Source organism: Typopeltis vanoorti, chromosome 15 (assembly GCF_054136105.1).
Source record: "Typopeltis vanoorti isolate ZY-2024b chromosome 15, IOZ_Tvanoo_1.0, whole genome shotgun sequence".
NCBI classification, from domain to species: Eukaryota; Metazoa; Arthropoda; class Arachnida; order Uropygi; family Thelyphonidae; genus Typopeltis; species Typopeltis vanoorti.
Window position 1 is genome coordinate 28,159,329 of NC_143563.1, and position 9,208 is coordinate 28,168,536.

Genomic DNA, 9,208 nt, shown 5'->3' on the forward strand with positions numbered 1-9,208 from the left:
TTGTTTGCTGGTGATGCAAAGTTGGGTAGAGCAATTATGAGTGCACAGGATGTCAAAATTTTACAGGATGATTTAAATAGTTTGGAGGACTGGGCTAGGAAAAATGGTGCCGATTTAATGTGCCAAAGTGTAAAGTTATGCACTTTGGGGTGAAAAGAATAGCAGCAGTATATCGCATTGGTGGAACCGTACTCCAGGAGATTGATGAGGCCAGGGATTTGGGAGTGTTGGTGGATAGGGAATTGAAGTTTAGGGGACACATTGCAAAAGTGACTAAAAGAGCTCACCAATTCACTTGGCTTCTGAAAAATACTTTAACATGCAGCGACAAACAAGTTGTTGTTCCTCTGTATCGAGCCTTGATACGACCCCATCTGGACTACTGTGTCCAGTTATGGGCACCAGGGTTTCTTCGTGATGGGGAGGAAGTGGAGAGGATCCAGAGACGAGTGACCAAGATGATAGCAGGTCTGTGGAATGAATCTTATGAGAATAGGTTGAAGATTTGTGGGTTGCAGAAATTGGTCGATTGGCGAAGGAGGGGTGATATGATTGAGACATTCAAATTACTGAAGGGTTTCCATAAGATTGATCCAGAAGATATTTTTGAAAATATGACTAGTGGTGGGAGGACTAGGAGCCATGAATGGAAGCTGGGCAAGAGCGTGGTTGACAAGGGTGTTAGAGCTAGGTTTTTTACTTGGAGAGTAGTGAATGAGTGGAATAAGCTTCCAGAGTCTGTTGTGGGTGCTACGACCGTGAATGAGTTCAAGGCAAGGTATGGTAGATACTGTGTGAATGTCGAATAGTTGTTCTTGACATGATGTTAGGGCCTCCCTCGATGAGTCTGTCGACTCCTTGGAGTTGCCCGAAACATTAATAATAATAATAATAGGTAAATTTTTGTATTTCTAAATTATTTTCATGTTCAAAATGTGATATGGATGTGTGTACACCGAGAAGAATTTTCGAATTTTTTTTCGTCCACAAAATTTCTAGGCGGTTTTATTATTATTATTCTGATAGAAGTGTCATCCACAATGAATGGTTACATCGAAGTATTCGTAGTATCTCTAGGATAACTTATCCATACCATAATGCTGCCAGCCTCTTCCTGTTTCTGCTTAATGATATCATGGCGGGGGGGGGGCAATCCTCTCCGTAGATTTTTGCCTAACATTTCATCTTTCATCCACACAGCACATAGATGGAAACTAGTCAGAAACTATATATATATATATATATATACTATATATATATATATATATATATATATATATATATATATATATATATATATATATATATATATATATATATATATATATATATATATATATATATATATATATATATATATAGGTGTTATTGATTAAGCATAAGCTTGAGTACCTACACGGGACATCTAATTTTGAGGCATATACAGAAGAGGGTCCTTTTTTGAATTCTTGCCTGGGAACACCGCTATTCTTCACTTGTTCTGACTACTGAAACAGTTCAGTCAACTTCCTCTGGAGAAACATCCATTACGGGATTAATTTGTTTCATTTTTTCTTGCAGAAGTATGATTTTCTTAAGAGGTATGATTGGTTAAATTTCATGGTCATCCGTTCTATGATTTTTCGAATTTGAGTTTCAACAAGACAATTTGCATTTATCATGCACATCGATGAGCTGGGTACTCACGATAACCCAATGACCACTAATTTGCGCATTATACACTTCCATTTTTGGAACACTTTAACTACATTACTATGCGAACAACCTACAATACTGGTTGTTCGCTGAATACGTCCACCGGTACCCTAAAATCATGCCATTTGATCAGCAACTTGAAGTGAACAATAGCTTGCACACCTCCCATATCATAAACGGTGACTTTATTATGATATGAGTGCAAACTGTGAAAAACAGGGCTATCGTAAAATTTTGATTGGACTGTGTATTTGTTTTATTTGAAGAACATTTAATGGATGCCCGCCTTCTGATTTGCAAAACTAGTTCTGACTAAAACAGTTCGGTCGACTTCCTTTGGAGAAACATCCATTACTGAATTAGTTTATTTCATTTTTTCTTGCAGAAGTTTCAAACTATGTATTCGCCTCTACAGTGAAAAAAAAAGATATGCATATGTTTATCCCTCAAAGGGAGTAGATGCCATTTAGCCCAAACTAATATATGAATAATGGGATACAGCTGATATTCACCCTATAGAGAGTACTACAGACAACTGCCTCAATCTGATTGTCCATAATCCCAACACTATAAACTGTATTCTGAAATATTGTGAGTGCTACAGTATATATATCCTCTATTGACCGCACGAAGGAAGACTTCGTTTCGAATCTAGTCAGCGACTAGAGGAAATTTTTCGAAGCCTGCTTTCGACCGGTTCCCGAGTTAGTCGATCTCTGGCATGGACAAATGGCTTTTTTCTCCCGGAAACTCGGGTTTTTCGTCCCATAAACTCAATAAAATCGACCGTAGAACCCACACTATTTCAGACATTAAAATATATTGTGTTAGAGTTAGGGACCACGAGATGGCAGCACTTGTTGAGCCGTCTCTCTTCACTACATGCTGCTTAATTAGTGATAGCCTTGGGACAGCTATTTCTGATTGGCTACCAGTGGAAATTGAACTACCCACTCAGTCTCCAAAAGTTAGATCGGGTGAAACGGCCTCGCCTACTCCCTATATGGGAATTAAAAAGGCGTTATCTAATTTTGATGAAACACATTATGGTACTATCCAAAAATTATGGTTTTAGAAAACTATCTGGGTAATTTGTAAGCGTTAAGAGCATGTAAACATTACGGATTATATTTTATTTCTCCTTATGAGAATAGAATTGACGGTCTTTAGGCTTAAAATTAGCTGATAAAAGAAAAATAGGAGATAATAGAAGCATTTAAGTTATTAAAGGACATTTACAGGATTGACACTGAAAACTTTTTTCAGTGCATAGCAAAAAGGGAGAGAACAAGGGATTGCCAGTGGAAGTTGTGTACGAGTGTGGTTGGCAAGGGTGTTAGGACTAGGTTTGTTGCTTGGACGGTGGTGAATGGATTAAATGGGTGGCCAGAGGTAGTTGTGGTGTTTCATCACTAAATGAGTTTAAGAAGTATGATAGGTGTGTGAATGATGACTAGTGTGTGAATAAATGGATCTCCCATGATGAGTCTTCTGACACCATGGTGATAACTTTATACCTTTATACTAGTATACTACTACTACTACTACTACTACTAATAATAATAATAATATATGCCGTGTCCATAGCATTCCAGGGCTAATTGTATAAGGTCACTATTCAATACATGATTATTTCACATCTTTTACCTGATACTTTTATATGTACAACTTCATGACTAGTTTGCCTGATTTACAGGATTAAAAAAAAGTAAAAAGGAAAAAAGAAATACGAAAAAAGGAAAAGAAAGGAACATCTACCCAGTAAGATTCATAATAAATTGTTGACTATCCTTGGCCTCCTTCCATGTCAAAAATAAACTGAATAAAACGTATTTTATCGAAATTATTTATGCAATATGCTTTGATTATTTCCAAATCGTCTAGTGATTGTTACTATGCTAGTTATTTCTCCCTTTTTAATCATATCGTCAGCACTCTTTGTGGTTATTTCTCCTCTACATCTGAAGCAATTGGTATGGCATCCCATGAAAAAATTTCCATTGAATTTGTCACATCCCATTCCATTCAGAGTTGAGAATTATCTTTCTGCTTCTGCTTCTGCAGAACTAACAACATTATTCAGAATTCTAGTGGTTTGATCCTCATAAATGCGATTTTTCAAGTATTTTAAGAAGCTTTTATTAATACCTGGAATTTGGCTCAAGTATGTTCACTGTGTCATGAATTCTTTCATTAAGAATTCATGAAATTCTAGTTATTTATCAATTTATAAATTCTTTTATTAAGGACTGTATATTTTCTGTCAATCAATCAATCAATCTGTTTTTCATCCTTTTGATTATTTCATGCTCAGTTTTCAAAACCGAAGGTTACTGTTGACTTAAAAAAAATTACTAGCAACTTTTATTTCTCATTAGTACTAGGTGGGGCTGTTTCAGCCTTATCTAATTGTTGGAACCTGAAGGGGAAGTTTAATCTCCACTAGACATTCAGACATAAGTGGCCTAAGAATATTACTAGTTATAAACTGCTTCCAGTGAAGAGAGAGAAACATGAGCTGCCATCTCTTAATCCCTGACCATAACGGCGTACTGTATATTATTGTCTGAAACAATGTGGGTTCTTTGATCAATTTTCTTGAGTTTATGGCATGAAAAACTCAAGTTTCCAGGAGAAAAACATGCTCTCTCATGCCCGAGCTCGACTAACTCGGGAACATGGCAAAGAAAGGGTTAAAATGTTTCCTGTAGTTGGCGATTAGATTGATTTGATTTTCTGAAAATCAATATATTTAAAAGCATCATTCTGAAAGTGACATATTCTTCAAAAGCATTATATCACCCAAAGAAAGATTGTAGTTATAAATTCAGTTTTAGTTGCATACTAGAGGAACTATTTTCTGGACATTTCTTTAGCTTTTTTCCAAGTTAATAGATTTTTGGAATGTGCCAGTAGAGTTTCCTACCAGAAATGATGGCTTTTAATCCCTTAGCTAAAATGTTAGGATTTACTGATGCCAGAAGTTTAATGGAATGAAACAACACTGGGAAAGGATTAAAAATAATGTTTAATTCTTCCAATATTGCATATCAGTTACAGAGACATCATCAGGGAGTGCAATATACAAATTGTGACACTCACACAGATACAAAAAAACTGACTGAAATACGTGGATAAAAGGCTAGAGTTCTAACCAGGTGGCATGCTCTCTATGGTGACCTGTGGGTGGTCTAGGATGTAAACTAGGATCTCAAAATATTAGTGTTTCTCATATTTTGGAAAGTTTTATGCTTCCATATTTATTCAAATTAGGTTAGTTTTTAAGAGCTTTTGTGCAGTAATTAGAAGACAGTTTTTTTTCTGGTAAACAAATAAATCAACTTTTTTGTTTGAATTTTTCGACCTGTTTTGTGCTCCAGCAATTAGGAAGAAAGGTTTCCAGAAATCCACTCTGGTTTATGCAGCAGTACTGGAAGTGGAATTTTCATTGTGTATTGGTGCTGAATGTTCTCTTGGATTGTTGGTTAAACTCTTCTTTGTAACAATTAGACAAGACATCTAGGATTCATTTACAGAGATAGAAGAGATAAATTTTGAATTATTATAACTGGTAATTGCTTGAGATATCCCCTCAATATTGCATTCCTTATTGCTATGTTATTTTTATGATTTTTTTTATTGTATTAAGGTAATAAAATTATTATAAAGATTATAATGAAATCTTCATAAATATTCGGTTTAAATAAAAAATCATGCACGTGCTGAAAGAATTAAGGACCAGTTCGATAAACTCCGGAAATTTTAGGAACTGATTCGCTCTAGCGAACCGGCTGAATCCTACCATTACTGCTACCATTCCTTCTTAAACCTACATTCATAAATCAGCTAATTTCATTCCCTTATAGGGGAAGCCGTTATAACCCTATCTAACTTTTGGAGACTGAGTGGACAGTTCAATCTCCATGGGTAGCCTACCAGAGATAGCTCTCCTAAGACCCTCACTAATTTTAAGTAGCATCAAGTGAAGAGATGGCAATGAAGTGCCACCAACTCGCTGTCCCTAATCGTTACACAAAATATTCTTCTCTCAATTACGGTTGGTCTATGGTCGATTTTGTTGAGTTTCTGGGAGAAAAAAATCCGCTTGCTTGTGCTGGAGACCAACTAACTCGGGAACCTGTCCAAGAAAGGCTTAGAAAATGTTCCTCTAGTTGGCGACTAAAATAGACTTTAAGCTTGTCTTTGGGCGACCTGGAACTCTCAATGCAAATGTCACTTCCACTGAGCTACAAAGGCCTGCCTACTTTCATATATAGTTAAATTCTGTGGCTGCATATTTTGTAATGCATTCTTCTTGTGTTGGAGAAAACAACACATGGAAGAGTATGCCAAAAATGATCCACTTTTAAAGTTAATGTTATGTGATATGAGAATATACTGTCAGGAAATTTCAGTAGAATATCATTTTGTCAGTTAGCTAGGAATCAGAGTTGCATGTTTTCTTTCACTACGGTATTTTAGTGGTTCATTTAAATTTAGAATTGAAGTGATTCATACATTATAGTGATTCTGTTGCATATTTGGAAATAGCAGTATTAAACTGACTAACGTTGGACGGTTTTGAAAGAATGTATAATGTATGTTCCATGGTTCTATATCAATTAAAAAATTGATATACAACCATGGAAGGAACCACGTTTGAAATAAAAACTTTTAAATTATATTAAAAAGTTTTTCATTGACCAATTGGAATTGACCAATTTAAACGGTATCATTCTGTGAACAGCACTTTATTTGCTATCAGAGTACTTTAGTAATTATGGCCAATATTCTACACAGTTAATGGAAATTCGGTTGTGTGTACAACGGAAACACAATTATTAATTATTTAATGAGTAATTATTAATTATCAGTAACTATTCTTAAAAATTAATTATATTAATAATTATATTAATAATTATTATTAATCATAAATTATCAATAATTATTAACAATTAAGTAACAATAATTATTAATAATTAATTATCAATAATTATTAGTATTACTTAATTATCAATAATTACTATTAACAATTAATTATTAAATAATTATATATTAAATAATTATATATTAAATAATTATTAATTATTGAATAATTATATATTAAATATTTATTAATTATTAAATAATTATATATTAAATAATTATTAATTATTAAATTTTTTTAAAGTTTGAGAAAGAGTGATTATACATACAAATTTCTGCATTTGCTTATAAGGATTACTTGTTGATGAGTGAAGCAAGTAAATCCCACCTACTTCAAAGCTTGGGTTAGCTTTTATGAAGAGAGTGGGATTTAGCCTTCACTATTTGCGTTGTTGCTACTGTTTATGTATGGGATGTAGGGATTGGATGCTAGTGATTTGTGATGTGTATATTAGTGCTAATGGTTTCTTAACTTTGTTGGTATATTTTCCAGAGTTCGTTTTTTAATGATCTGTAGTTATCTACGTGTTTTAACTTTCTTGGTAGGTTGTTGAGTTGTGTGGGTATTTGATGTGATTTCAGAAAAGAACCGTATGAGTTATTGAAGGATGTGGGGATGTAGAGAGTTGTTGTAGATCGTGTTATACGATATGTGTCTCTGTTGTTTCGATAGTTGATGTTGAAGTAATTCCTTGTTAATGTCATGTAGTGTTTCAGGTTTTTAATGCTCAGAATTCTGTGTATCGCCATGTGCTTGTCGGATATTGATTGTTGCATGTAAGGTGTCCAGATCACTGTTGACACAATTTTCCTGTGTAGTGTTTCTAATTTTGTTAGGCGGCTGTATGATATATTTGCATAGACTGTTATTCGGTATCTGAGTAGGGATTCGCAGATACCGTGATATAGGAGTTTTTTTTTATGTTGGGTGGAGTAATGTCTTTAACTTGGAAGAGTTTTGCTGCGATGATCCGGAGTTTGGTGTGTAGGTATTCTATATGTTTTGTCCATTTAAGGTGAGAATCTATATAGAGACCGAGGTATTTTTCGTGTGTTACAGGCTTGATTTCGGAACATTGGCAGGTATTTTTGTTGTTAATGCAGCGGTATGTGTGAAAATGTATCGATAGTGATGCAGGGCATATGATTGTTGGGTTGTGTATTACCAATATCTGTGTTTTAGTGCCATTGATTAGAATTGCGTTTTGGTGGAAGTATGTTGTGACAGATAATTATATATTAAATAATTATTAATTATTAAATAATTATATATTAAATAATTATTAGTTATTAAATAGAAAATTAAAAAAGTAATAGGAAAAGAGTAAAAGAAAAAATTAAAAATATAAACATAAATGGATGGAACACGTTCAAAGAATGAAAACAGAAAGATTACCAAAAAAGTCATCAAGTACAGGCCATTAGGAAAAAGAAAACCAGGACATCCTCTTAAACGATTCAACGATGATTTCTAATGCCATAGCAGGCCATGCTAGGTCTAAATCCTTGATACGCATGATGATTAATTATTAAATTAAAAAAATCAGCTAACGCCTTTTTATTCCCGTTTATAGGGAGTAAGTGAGGCCGTTTAGCCCTATCTAACTTTTGGAGACTGCGTGGGCAGTTCAATCTCCACTGGTACCCAATCAGAGATAGCTGGCCCAAAGCTATCACTAATTAAGCAGCATGCAGTGAAGAGAGATGGCTTAACAACTGCCGCCATCTCGTGGTTCCTAATCCTAACACTCGTATTTTATGTCTGTAATAATGTGAGTTCTACTTTCGATTTTCTTGAGTTTAAGGGACGCAAAACCCGAGTTTCCATGAGAAAAAACCCGCTTGCCCGTGCCAGAGATCAACTAACTCAGGAAACGATCGAAAAAAGGCTTAGAAAAATTTCTTCTAATCGCCGACTAGATTCGAAACCAAAGTCTTCCTTCGTGCGGTCAAGCACCATGGTGTGCAAACACCACAAAATAATAATTAATTGTTATTAATAAATATAGAAGTTCTTAGCTTTACCTTCTCAATAAAGATAAATTGACACAATAGGAATGAAATAAAATGACGATATTCAGATAAGCAGCAAATTAAACTCCCACACCCACCCACCCATTTGGTGAAGCATCATAACTGATGTAATGCTATTCAACTCAATGAATTTTAAATGAAAATTAGTATGTTGTTTATGCAGTTTTGAAACCTTCAACGGTCCTCTTTTTGTATTCAAGATACCAAGTAATTTTATATAAACTCGTTTTTTAATTCTATTTCCCAAATAGGATTAAAAACCAAGTTTATATAAAATTACTTGGTATCTTGAATACATAATATACCCAAGTTAAAAAACTTTTTAAGTCCTCTTTTTTTTCCCATAAATACTCTTTTTTTGTTTTTTAATTTTATTTTTTGTTTCAGTTGTGGAAGTCACTAGTAATATCCTCACTTCAACGGCAGAAATCTAACTGAAATAAACTGCAGATATAATGACGTATGATATTATAATAATTTTCTTTTAATGTTTTTCCAGTTAAATAAATGTAATTTCATCACTAATTTAATTGGGATCAAAATAAATAATTAC